Raw genomic sequence first — 14,117 nt, forward strand, 5'->3', positions numbered from 1 at the left:
TGCGGTAACTCACCTCGGGCTCAGATCCACTTGGCCTCCAGCGAGGGGGAGAAGAAAGGGATGAAAGTGAAACTGGAGCAGTAAGGAAGGAAAAAAAGAGAAAGAGAAGGTGTGCAGTATTTTCGGTTTCTTTAAGAGGGAGGAGCTGTCAGGAGTAAAATATAACTGAGTCAATGAAGCCGAGAGTGTGGTTGAGAGTGAGCAGTGTGTGTTTTCAGTATGAGAGTTTACTTATGAGTGAGATCAAGCCTAACTCAAACTTAGAACCTACGTTTTTAAATCAGTCATGCTTCTATAGGCACTAGCAATGTTGTGCTATGAATTCTCCAAAAGAAAAATACTTAGCAAGGCTTCTGTAGAGCCAGTTGGTTTCAGTATAGACCGTTTATGGTCTTCTTCTGACCTAAAGAAGTATCCAATCCTGCATTTTTTTTCCTATTCCACTTGAGTCAGATATTTCCTGCAGCTAATAACGTTTCATTTATTAGAGTCAGTGTTATTGCTTCTCTTTGCTACCTAACAGCCACTCCCCCTGCGTCTGCTCACATGAGTTCCTGCATTGCTCGGAGGCCTGCGGATGGCGGGAGACGAAGAAGAGGAGGAGGAGAGGACGGTTGGGTGTGCGGGGCAGGCTGACTCCTTCAGCTCCTCTTCCCTTCCCTCTTTCAAACCTGTCAGGCAGCAAGCCAGAGAATAATGTGGAAATGTGGCTGGCTGGCGTCGTCTTGATTAAGTCTGTGCACGTGTCTCGGCAGAGAGGAGACCCCGGGCTTAATCACCCTTGGTCTTGACACTCTCCTTCTCTCTCTGTTTCTACCCATATCTTTTTGTTTTCTTTCTCCCTGTCCTCCTTTTCCTTTCCCTTTTCTCCTTCTCACTCCGCCCACTCCAAGGCTGAAGGCAATGAGTTTTTTTCCCTCTCTTTTCAACTCTTTTTTTTCTTTCGTGCTTTTTTCTTCCCCTGCTGTCCTCACTCTTACTGTGTTACTGACTTTTCATTTCTTTGTGAAGACCTTTTTTCACCCCCCCTCTTTTTTTTCTTGTGTTCCATCATTTACTACACTTTTTCTCACTCTTTCCCTTCTCTTGCACCACTGTGCCTTCTCTCCCCCTTTTTTCCCAACTGAGCTCTATGTGCATGTGTTTAAGGCGGGCTCAGCGTGACCCTATGTAACTTTATCTGTGAAATATGGGTTGAAGACACATCTTGTTGTAAAAGTGAGGTTGTGTTTCCCATCGTTCAGCACGGTGCACTATTCAGAAGTGGAAAAGCACCACTCTTAACGGCTCTTAACAGCTCCAAGCTACATTGAATGCATGAATATACATGCATTGAATATTGCTCCTCTCTGAACCGGATACACAGTTCTCTACTTTTGGAATCATACTATGCCATCTATGAAGCAGTTGAGTTTATCTCTGAACAGGATTGAGGACATAATTTGTTGTTTTTGTGTGACATTTATTCGAAATGGTGGAGAGATACGGCAAGTTGGGCAGTAATCATAAAACCAATTAGAATGGAATGACTTTCTTTTTAATGTTTGTGGAAATATCAATGTAGTATATTAAATGATAAAGCAGTCATGTGGCAAGAGCTGCAGGTTGTTAGAGTGATTTTCCCACATCAGTGTTCCTTAAAAGCAGAAGCTTGGAATGCTTACTGGCTGCTAAACCGGCCTGCCTGCAGCCTAGACCTGTCATCCAATGTAGAGGGATGACAAAGGAGGCCCGTCATTTTTGAGCAGCGGAATTTCTAGACACGAACAGGAAAGCGTAGCACTTTCAAAACTGCTGCGGTTAGTCTCCTCGGTTCCGCAACACTTATGCCAATTTCACACTTGAAGATTTTGAGTGTCGCTGGTTCATTGTGGTGTTTACACCATGTAATTGTGAATTTTGAAATCTCCCTCGTCGTTATCGATCCAATAAAGAAGACGCCGGTAGCTCCTGTTGATTTCAACTCTCTTGCTTGTCTGATCTTTGAAATGAGTGTCAGTTTCTCTCCACAGCTTATTTCTCCCGAGTCTGTCACAACACTGAATGCTGGAAACATCAAAGAGGCCCTCCGAGTTCATGCCTGCTGTATGTTTATTTTCCTCTTGTACGTTTCCCTCTGTTGTGTCCCCTGACCTTTTATCTTATGCGCTCATTGGCTGTTGTTCCTTACTAATCAGCTCCTCTCTGGCAACTCCTTTGGAATATCAAACGAGGTAGATGTTTGATCAGAGACTGGGAGAGGACAACAAGCCACTGAAATCCTGTTTGTGAAATGTTCACACGCAGCCACCGATAACTGTCTCAGTCATTTGTCATGAAGATTGGGCTAAAGCCATTGCAGTGCGCACTTGGCTTTAAAAAGTGTTGTGAAAAGAAAAGGTGATTCAACACAGTGAAATCATGCCATTTGTTGTTTTTTTATAAAAAACATTCAAAAAACAGTAACTGTTTTCCATGAATTTAATATAGAAATCTTCTGCTAGAAACTGTCTGTAAAGATTGTACACTGCTCAAACATGTTTCAGCTGACCGTTTTAGCGATTTTTTTTCCTTTTTTACTGTATGAAATGAAATGCTTCGGAGTTCTCTCTCAGTTTCTGAATCTCTCGTCAGACCTTTTTATCAGAGAGACATTTCCCATGAGTTCTCTTTTTTGGGCTGGTGATTCAGTTTGGAGGGTTTTAACTGCATTGAGGTTGTGGAGGTCTTTATCTCAGAACTGTGGTTGCCTGTCCAAGCTCCCTTCATGTCTTCACTCTGTAAGTGTGGGCACACACATACATGAGCATTGGCAACAAGCGGCTTTTTTAATCATTCCAATTCTCTTTGCAGTCACTAGCTTTGAAGTGGAGATCCAGTTTGACATTTCTGTGGTGGAAAATGAAAAGCCAGAAATGATTGTGTTTCTAAAGTTATTGTCGTGTGAAACACATTTCTTTTACATGTTTGAGTTTAGAAACTTGGAGGTCAGTGGCAAGCTGTGAGTGGAGGTGGATCCCAAGCAGAAAGACGGTCCCACCTCGAAACAGGCAGTCTTATGCTGCGGTGATTGGAAAGTGTAGCAGGATTTCCAAAGGCAACATGTCCAGTCATCATTTTACTTACTCACCCAGAGGTCGACAACACTGCCTTCATTTAGCCGAGGGGGGCTTTGTAACGCTTATGTGCACATTCCAGAGTAACCGCACACATATGCACACACCGACACATACAGATCCCGATGCCTGCATCTTTGTTAGTGCTACCTTCCTCTGCACTGACTCAGCAGGGTTAATGTGGCAGCAGCAGATGCAGGGCTTCATCCATCACACTATCCCAGTGTGCTAAATGATTCTATTAACACGTCACGCTGGCTCAGCAAAGCTCCCAATGTTCCCACCTCCACAATGTGGTTCCAGCAATCCAACCCATGCGTTGATAATTTGCCCTGAAAAATTGGCCAGGGACAAGCATCCAATTATGGCTTTGCTCTCTGTTCCCAGCGCCTCATTTTAGATAACTGCTCTCATAACTGAGCTCTTTGAAAACAGGATGAATCCCACACTTCTTCCTCTACATCTTCATTTTATTGTTTTTCACTCTCTTTTTTCCCCCCCTTTTGTCCCCCGGTGGTCTCTGCAGTTGTTCTGTTTGATGTAAATGTGGCTGACAGTCGATCAGCGTTGTATCACATTGGTGTTAGGTGAGGCTCGCTGACAGATATCAGCTGATCTCAAGTTAGTTTAGTGTTATGACAAATAAATTCCTCTGAACTTGAGAGTGTCATTTAATGCTCCAGGCGCCGAGCCAACATGTCTGTTTTTCCTGTCTGTCAGTGTGGAGTTGTGTTAAAGTCATTTTTCATCATAGTCACTACCCTGGCTTACAGACTGCATCATGTTTTAGGTTGTTGTGTTATGGTGATATTGAATCATTTAAAATGAATAACATATGTGCTTGTATGTCTCTATGTATCTGTCCCCTAACTGTGTGCTAACGTTTGGCTCCAGGTTTCTTAAATACACTGGATTCTTTGCCATATTAGTACTTTTCATTATAATTGCAACTCAGTGGTTTTCTTCTTCTGTTTTTAATTTTGATGTAGAATTTAGTTTTATTTTCTGAGCTTATGAAGCAGACACTCAGTACACTGTGTTGTTTTTAGTTTGGCAGCTGCTCCCGTTTCCAGCCCCCCCCCCCCCCCACAGATATTCTGGCTATTGTTAGCTCTCCCCCTCAACATTAGATTTCGCAGATCTGGCAGCTCAAAGCTGAACTACCTGGAAAATAACACACATATCACTCTAAGTGATTGTAATCCATGCTGGAACTCTATCCCAACAACAAAGTTCAGGCATTTTTTCAAAAGTCTAGACAACAGATGCAAGAAATATGTTTTTCCTCTCTGCTCTTGAGATAGCAGCAGTTTTAATGGAACGTATTGAGTCAAAATACTGAGTTTTACTGTAACAAAACATTTTAGACAGCCACGCCGAGGGCCTCAAACAGTATTCAAATGTTGCTGACACAGCTGCCCTACAGCATTTAAATAACGCTCCAAACAGTGCCGGTGTCAAAAAGGCATCGTACAAAGTGCGTCGATTTTTTTCTTGTTTTGAGCTGTGACACAAACTCATAACTCATCCTGACACACTCCCCTCTCACATCTCATCTCACCCGAGAACATTAGGAAGGTCAATTTGACCAATCATTGACACTGCTGCACCCGCTGAGCCCTCTGATCATCTTTCACCCTCCTCCTGGGCCCATGAACTCTTAGTGTACAGTCATCTGATCCCAGTGCAGCAGTAAGCAAGAAGCTTTTCCTGACCTGGACTGCTTACATTGTCAAAAGAAATGGAATCTTAGCTTGAAGTGAGCTTTTTAGGTGTAACAGTGCGCCTCATTTTTGTTCTCTCGTTCTCTGTTGGCATATGCAAGAAATTAAATTGGACTATCATTTGTGTGAGTCACACAACACCTCCCTGTGCTCTGCTTACTGTACCAAAAGTCAGAACTGACCCTTTACTGTTTGACCAAATGTAGTTAATGCAACCAATCAGAAAGGGAAGAACAGAAAAGACTGTTTTAGATGAGCTAAATTAAGACATCAATGATTCCTAACAGGAACTGGTAAAAGAAAACATACTTCCTCTTAATAAATGCACCAAATAGTCCTTTTTTCACCTCACACGCATACTCACACAATTTGACACTTTCATCTGATGAAGAGGGAAGGCTTTGTTCTGCTCACTGTAAGTCTAGGTTTGTTCGAAACAAGCAATTTTGGCATAATTCTGAAGAAATTTGTTTGGCTTTTTTGAATAGGATGATTCATGCGCCGCTGCCTGTTCCTGTTTTATGTATCACTAATAGTCCTTCTCACGAAACACCCCCTATTGCTGATTCCTCCACCTTCTTTTTCTCTGTTCTTCGTGTCTTTTACAGCAGTAACATAGCCCTTCTCCTGTGCAGAAGGACCCTCCATGTAAACTGATGTTAAGGGTTCATTTTAATATTCTAAGACCTGAGGTTTTATTCTGTATGCTTTTTAATGTCTTCTGGCTATTTGGGATGAGCAGGACCTGATGAATGTAAAACCAAAGCTTTGTCTCTAAACAGGAAGCAGTTTTTTAGGGGAAAAAAAATAAAAACATCCTCTGTAGAACTTAGGCCTATTTTATGAGATGGGACACACAACTTTGAAGAGGTTAAAATATCAACATAACAATTAAACTGTAACTTTAAAACTTTGTGTTTTTTTGGAGATCTTTAAAACCAATCAACCTTTATTCATCTGCAAAGGTTGACACCCAATCATAACTAAATGTATTTGATAACTTAGGTGTATTATAGTATCATAGCACAAAGAGAACAAAAATACGAAGTTTATGGGGGCATGAAAGCAATTTAGCCTGCACTTAAGTGTGAGTTATAAAGAAACACGAAAGGCCAGTAAGGACTTATATATGACACTGAAAAACTGATTATCACTGGAATTGGACTAAATAAAATGCATGGAAATGGGGTTACTCCACCTGAAATTGTATGAACTTGAGCTTCTAAAACTGGACTAACACATCCAGCTTGATCTTCGGCATTTTCACTAAAAAATTGGATGGGCCTTGGTGCCCTGCGCATGCTCTAAAGTTTTTGTAAAAGCTGCGTAAGTGTAAGTGCATATTGATACAACTTAAGTCCCCAGAAAGCTGCATTTATTGGAATTGTGACTGAAAATCAGCCCATTTCCAGACTGTCGCTCTGCTCTAATAAAATCTGTACTTTACGACCAAATCTGACAATCTCAACATTCAAGTAACTTAAAGACAACATCTGTGCCGTGAATTCATATCCCACAGAGAAAATAAGAAGTTAGCATTTTCTCACACAGTCCACAACATTGAGATGTCGGACATATTTCCGTCAGCAACTCGATACCCCTGCTGTGCATGTATACTGTTTCAAGGACAGTGGTGCAGTCAAGTGGCGCAGTTGAGCTGCTACCATAGCTCGATTCAAATGTGCATGTAACCATACGGAGTGATACAACCTCATTTAGCCTCTCCCAGCTTCCCTGTCTGCCTGCCTGACTGCCTCTCTGACTGCTTGTGTGTTTGGACTGCTGGTGTAATTACAGTCCAGGCAGGGACAGACCTGGAGACAGAAGCAGTGTGCTAATTGAATGGTGGACCTAGAAGAAAGCCATTAAAGCCAAGTCTGCCAAGACTTTCTTAGCCTCATCTGCCACCATAAATCCTTACTGTCCAGAATTACTTGCTGCTATTACCACTTCCACTCCCGTCACCACCTCACCTTGTCCCCTGTGTCTCAGATTCTGTCCGAGAGTGTACTATTTTCCCTTTTTCTGTTTTTTTTTTTCCTTTGAACTTCTTCATAATGGGATTTACTGTTAACTTAGCTGCTGTGCACAGATAGAAAGAGTATCATTTATGGAAATGAATGGGAGTTTAGGGGGTTTATATTCATTACTCTTGTTTTGTGTCTGTGTTTTTTTTACTTTTATCTTGTATCTCAGTGCAAATAAATGAAAGCCAAATTAAACCAAAGTCTGACAGGGTTGTTTATTAGCCCACCGTTTTTCCAGTAATTTCCGCTCCAAGTTTTGAGAGAAGCTTGCAGCGTTATATCCGGCCATATAACCATATCTCTCATTTGAAATCCTCTCTTCTCCTTTCCTCTTTTAACAAGTCAGTGCTGTGGTGAATTGGACAAGATATAGCCCAAGTCTCCCTCTGCCTTCATCATTTAAACAATGAGTCTGGTGCATATGGTAAGTATATACTTAGATGAGGAGGCATATGGTTTATTCAAGGCTTGAAGAGCTGGCCCCCTGAGCTTCAACACTGCAGTGACAAAGTGCCTTTAGCTCTAACTAAAGGTCTCCTGCCTGTACGTCCATGTTGTTATTAAGTATGTGTCAGTATGTATCAAGAAGACTCTTAACAGCAACAAATAAGCCACCTGTATCTCTTGAATCCCGAAATTTGAGTCCATCACTCTTTCTCCAAACCTCCCTTGCGGAAAAGAAAAACGAAGATGTCAGACTGTTATGCTGTATATTTCTATCACTTTCCTTTCTTTCTCTTGTCCACAAGCAGAACTTCAGAAATTGCCACTGACCATTGGTGAGGCCCCTTTGGCCTCCCACAGCTGAAAAGAGGAACAAAAAGGCAAACCACAGTAGAAAGGCCCAATTAAACAGCAGTCTTTAATGTCAGACTGCCCCCCACTGTAGCTCCAACCACACATGAATGAAAGAATAATACTCTTTTGAAAAGAAGCTTGGTTTTATAATCTAAACCCATTGGCTTATGAATAGGAAACCCCTTAGCAAAGAGGACCCACAGGTCACCCTTCATTTCTTCCTTTCTCTGTGTTACCTCTTCTCTTCTCTATCTCTCAACTCTCCTTCTTCTTCCTCTTCTTTTTCCCGCTGGGTCCATAGTCGGGATTAAGCCGGGCAGGGCTGTGGCTGCACCCCGACCCCCAAAGCTTGCCCTTACTCCCACAAGTGGAAGGTGGTGCTAATTGCGCCTGGACATGCACACGCACACAAAAACACACATGAACAGCCATGTGTGTTGGCATGACCAACCGCTGGGCTCATGTGCTTGGATTACCAGAACACTATGAAAGAGAAACAGCCAGTTTAATTCAAAGATGGTGGCTGCAGTGGGACTCAAAATGAGGGGTGGGCTTAGGTGATCAGAGGGGTTAGTGCCAGGGGTTATCCCAGAAAATGCTTGGATGAAAAAGAAAAAAGAAAGGGCCTTAGCAAACCCCCTCAGTACCCACCCTCAAAAACCTCCCCACCCAGGCATGGTTACCCCCCGACTGGCAGCAATAAATAGATTCTTTCTCTAACATGCCTAATCCTGCTAAATAGCAACAAATCCTATTAGGCCATGAATTATAAATCCTTCTTCGCCACCTCACCCTCCCCACTGAAGAAACTCAGTCGCCCTCCCGTCTTCTGGACACGCAGACATAAACCCATTCATATGAAATGATCTCAAGAATGTTGATCTGAATACAATGTGACTGTGACAGTATAGTACAGTATGTTTATATGTAAGCTGTTTGCTTTCTGTTCGAAATACTTGTGTACGTGGCATTGCGTGTGTGTGTGTGTGTGTGTGTGTGTGTGTGTGTGGCCATTTGAAGTACTTTTCACCACTTGTCATTCTGGGCTGAGTTATTCAGCCTGGCTTTTATACAGATATACAGGGCACGGGTGCTTTCGTAGAAAACAGAGTCGGTTATGTCCAAATGAATACGTATGGCTTTGTTTGTCTTGCTCACTGCCAACTATGTATGACCCTTGGCAGTGGCTTTTGATTTGTCAAAAGCTACCAATAATGCCTGCTTAAATTCTAAGGACCAGAAGTGACCACATTTGGACAAGAGTGTGAAACTGAAGAAAAACAAAAAAAATGTATTGACTCAAGTTGGCACTCTTTGTGTGGGAGTCTGTTGGAGCCAGAAGACGTTTGGCTTTGTTTCAGACCTGTTTTCTACCTCCATCTTACATGTACAGTCTATGGTACACAGTAAGAAATGTCTTACTGTGACATGAATGGTCAAGAATGGTCCCAAAAAACAAAGGTACATGCTGTATATATGCCAGTAGGGAACAAGGACTGTACCTTGAAAATTGATTGATTTTTGTACCTTCTTGTCTACACCTTTGAAATAACAATTCTGCACCCCTGTTCACAAAAATAGTCATAGAAGATGATGAAATAAAATATAGCTAAAGAAGAGATGACTGTCATTTGCATATTTAGCATTGAGTATATGAGATAACAAATGGGTGACCCATAAAATGTATTATTGAGGCTCTAAAGGCACCATTTAAAAACTACAGCTCAAAGATAAAGGCACCTGCACCAGAGCAGCCAATGCAAAAAAGTTGGTCTATTTACTCTTCTGACGTTTGAACCTTTGTTTACAGAAATTAAACCCTTATTTCTCTACGTAACCACGCAGTCAGCTAAGTAACACTCATCATCAAGAGAGAGACAAAATGTCACATCACGATATTTTTATATTGAACGGGCCCGATAAAACTTACTGAGACATTTCAGCTTGGACTGGAGTCGATGACGAACCAGCCAAGTGATCAGCTTTACCAACTTGTAAATAAGAGAAGCCCAATCATTGGGAAAATGCTGAATTATCTCAAACAGGCATATCCACATTGCTGACACAGTTTAGGATCTACATTGACTACGACAGCAAAGAGGGGGCCATTAACTCTAAAACTATCCAACTCTCTGATTAGGTTCACTTTGAAGACCACTTACCTCCACATCCTTCTCTTTAGGCTACACCTTAGGCCTGCAACATTAACCCCAAGACCCTGAATTAGTCTATTAGGAAGCCATTATGCCAAGCTCTTTTTTTTTCTTCTTTTTTTACTGCTCTATTTGTAAATGGCAGGAACTGCGAGTGCAGTCAACCAGTCCCTGGTGGGATTTATCAGCATGTCAAATCAGTAAAGAGTTTTTGCAAAACATAGTAAAACTCAGTTTGTAAGTTTTGTAAATTCCATTTAATTCAATTTATTTATTTTTTTGTGTAGATGACAATAATCATTCCTTCACACTGTGGTGAAAAAGCATTTTCCCTCCAGCTTTAGATTGAAACTTTCTTTGATGCGAAACTGGATCCCTCCTCACCCAAATCTTTAGATAATTTGGCAGTTAAGAGTCATGTAAAGAGGAGTTCAGCAGTCATTAGTCTACTTGTTGGGTTAGGGTTAGCATACCTCTCCAGGCTGCTCTCTGTGTGGTGAAACAGAGCTGTGGCTGTCTCGGCTGGACGAGTTGAGGGATTTTGTGTTTTTTGAGCTTGCTATGAGGTTGACTGTTTGAGATTTGGTGTTGATTGTTCTTTCACACAAACGGACAGCAGACTTTTCACCACATAGTGCTCTCAGACCATTTGCCAACAGTGCGTGTGCGTGTAGAATCTAATGGTAGAAACCCCAGTTATCAGCTTTTTATGTCCTTTCTATATTTAAGTGAAAAATATGCAGCAAAATGCTTCGTGTTTTTTAGGCATAAACATGTATTTATACAGTACTTTCTTTTTGTGTTTGTAATAGAAATGCAGCTGATGAGGGTGATAGCAAAATCTGCAGCATCTCTGGCCTCTTTCCTTTTCAGTCTGTCTCTGTAGCTACACACATCAAACGTTGCTCGCTCTTTTAGTGCTCTCTTTGTCATTAGTTCTCAATGGGCACTGGACTTTGATGTGGCTTGGTTGCTGCTATTGTTTCCAGCATGTCTTGATCACTGTCTATTGATCTGACAACAGAGGACATGAGAACAGCTGGTCCCGACAGACAGGGAGGAAGGAAAGTGTTCCATCAGGAGCCATATTTAACCAGCAGCATCACACGCCATGACCCACAGTTGAGTTTTTCAAAAATCGCCGCCAAGTAAATGGACCGTGTCTGTCCTGGTTCTGACCTGATGCTGGTAATGATGCAAAGATACAAGAATCAGCCATCAAAGACAGCCTCTTTTTAGAGAATACATTGGAGCATTTCTTAAGATTACAACTGCATCGGCCTCACTGATTTCAAATCCTCTTTTAGTGGCGACTGTAGCGATAGCGTGGTCTTAGCTGTGCACTTTTACAGTTCTTAGCACGGCACCCTCTGGCATTCCATCACCTAGATCAAACATTTCTGGAAGAATGTAGTCATCTTATCCTTCCAAGATATGATAAAGGGATGTCTGTTTTTGAGGAGAACAGAAGGAAGAGCACATCTCTTTGATGGACCAAGGCACCAGTCATAAAGCTTATCTGACACACACGCACATGCAGGCGCACACACATTGTCCGGCAGTCTTGCTGGGCCCTGACCGTTGCACGCTGATGTCTAAGGCTGCTCTCTACTGACTGACTCCAAGGTTATTGCTGCACACCATGGAAGCACAGGATATTTGACGGTCCCCTGCCAAAAGAAAGAGCTGGGGGATGGGGGATTGGGGTGGTGGTGGTGGTGGGGGGGTTGCCATTGACAACAGCGAGATCTCCAAAGTGACCATCTGAAAATGAAAAAGGAGAAAACTTATTAAGAGAGAAGTGTCAAGGGGAAGCCATGGGGCTCGATCTGTTACATTATTAAGAAAGGGTCAGGGCTAGTTCAGAGCTCCGGCAGCTACAGCAAGTAGATGACTTTTACATTTGACCCTAAAGAAAAATACTGAGTCTGTTGACAGGAGTTGGGAGTGGGCTTTAATCCTCAGTACTGAAATACACACTTGTAGTTTTCCCAGAAGAGTGAATCATACAGTGCAGCACAATGGAAAGAATACCGAATACTGTGGGTGAGGGCTGAGCTTTGCTGGCTCAAGAGGAGTTCCCCAGAACGCACACTTCTTCTCGCAATGACAAATAAACACAAAAGCTGAAGGGGATGCCTAAAAAGCAGAGTCAGCAAGTGTTTGCAGGGCAGAGTCAGCATAGACATGTGAGACTTGCATTCTTTTATTTTCTGTGTGCCAAATGTTTTTTTTTTTTAAATGTGTGTGTGTGTGTGTGCTGGTGGTGTTGGGGGACGACAGAAACCCTCCATGTTATTCTTTTATCACACTCACCAACTGAACATGTGCGTGCATTTGTGTCGAATGCAGGAAACGGGAGGAGGGCAAGAAGGGAGCAGGGCACAGTTGTAGAAGCATCAAAACCGCACATGTTTTTTGTTTCCTACACATGTTCTCTTTCCCAATTGTGCTTGAACCTCCGAATCACACAGCCAAGGAGGGGGGGGGGCAACAAAAAAAAACAAAAAAAAAAACACATCCCTCTCCTCATTGTCGAAAGAGAGCAAGGGGGGTTGGGAGGTAGACTTTTTTTTTCTTCTGAAATTGGGCCTCCTGCTCTTTATGTTCGGTATTGTTTGTGTGTATTTCCTCCTATAGCTTGGGCAAGCCTTGCATGGAGGGCAGGAAAAAAGACAGAAGCCTGACAGTCTTTGATGTCCATGTTTTATGGTCCCATGTCAACGCATTGTCTGTTAAATCCTTTTGTTGTCCCTCTGCCTAATTAAGACTTCAGAGCGACTTGTTGACTCCACAAAGAGCCTTGTTTGAGGAGGTGGAGGGCATGTGTTTCCATGTGTCTTGAGTGAGTGTGTGTGTGTGTGTGTGTGTACATGAGTGAGGGTATGTCTGCATTGACTGGAAGCAGCTAGAGAGATGTGTTCAAAACACACACACACACACACACACACACATAACCCATATATATACAATGCACAGGCTTTGACACAAGAATGGGGTTATTCATTAACTGTTGAATGGCTGTTTCAGTGGAGAGGAACTTCAGTCTGTCTGCAGTCACAAGTTAAAGTGAAGAGCACTTCACTGACATCAATTAACTGACAATCATCCAGCGCATAATGAAGCTAAATTTGTGCTTGCCGTATTGTAGAGGAATTGATATATTTCCAACCAAACAGGTGCATTCGAACCTGCACCCAATAGCACACTCAAACACAATCCTCCACCTAACAAACAGATGCCAACAGATGGCTGAAACGTCTCCTGTGTGTGAGACGTACTGTAGGTTAGGAAGTATACGGTTTGTCATAACATGAGGTGACTGATGTCTTTAGTGAATGATTGCACCGTTTACCAAACCCTTTTCTCCCAGAGAATGTACAACAATACCACAAAGAGGACACCTTTTTTTTTTTTTTTTTTTTACAGTTTTGCTTCCTCAATCTCTCTTTAAGGACACCGTGCCAAGATATGCCATGTGTCTGCCAACAGCTCTTTGCAAATTGCCACGTTGATGCAAACATATTATTATATGCCTTTTGCATTTTTCATTTGTTTTAATTTCTTAAAACACTGTGTCTTTGTGACAGGCTGTCAAGTGGCTGGCAAAGTGCCAGCTGGTTCTTTGCTAAGCCTGTTATGTGTCGACTTAATTCTGGTTCGCCCCTTGATTTAGCCACCATTTTGGGACGTAATAATTGAGGGGTCAGTGTCAAGTGGCCTCACGGAAAACAGTTTTATTCTGTTTCTTTACAGACTTTTGCACAGTACTGTGTTATGACAACTTGAAATAAGCCAAGACAACATACCCTCCCTCAGTTATTAACATGTCATAGTAGGCCAAACACCTCAGAAATGTTGTGTGACACCACAGATAAGCTGGACCTGTCTATGGTGATATCTTGGTTAGACAAATCCATCAGGAAAAAAAGAAGACAAGAAAAGAGCTGAGTGAATGTCAAGAGTGCAGCCTCAGTAGCCCCTTTTATATATCTTTAAAGTAAAGATAATGTAGGCTCAGACTCTAAATCTAGCATCACTTTGATCACCTTCACCAGTCAAAGAGGGTCGGGGATCTAAGTGTGCAGACCCCAAATTTGCCTGCATGGACCCTTCATATTTCGAGGTCATTAACTGTGAATGAGACCAGTGAAATAAGAACAATAAAAAACCGCAGCTCTATGATTCACTCTTAGAGATGCATTTGTTATTCATCAGTAGAGGAGTAGGCCTGAGAGCCCACACAGATTGCTGTCTTTTCTTTTCCTGCTCCTGCTTTCTGCCAACACAGGAGCTCCTCTTTTCTAGCTGTCACGAAGT

General features: G+C 42.3%; 1 protein-coding gene across 1 annotated transcript in view; it reads left to right on the forward strand.

The window, feature by feature from the left end:
• kcnq1.2 (potassium voltage-gated channel, KQT-like subfamily, member 1.2) overlaps nt 1–14,117 on the forward strand; it is a 161,911-nt gene that overhangs the window by 82,333 nt on the left and 65,461 nt on the right. The gene's annotated exons all lie outside the window — the stretch shown is intronic.

This window comes from Leuresthes tenuis, unplaced genomic scaffold (genome assembly GCF_036924035.1).
Source record: "Leuresthes tenuis unplaced genomic scaffold, fLeuTen1.0.hap1 SCAF_5, whole genome shotgun sequence".
In the NCBI taxonomy this organism is placed as follows: Eukaryota; Metazoa; Chordata; class Actinopteri; order Atheriniformes; family Atherinopsidae; genus Leuresthes; species Leuresthes tenuis.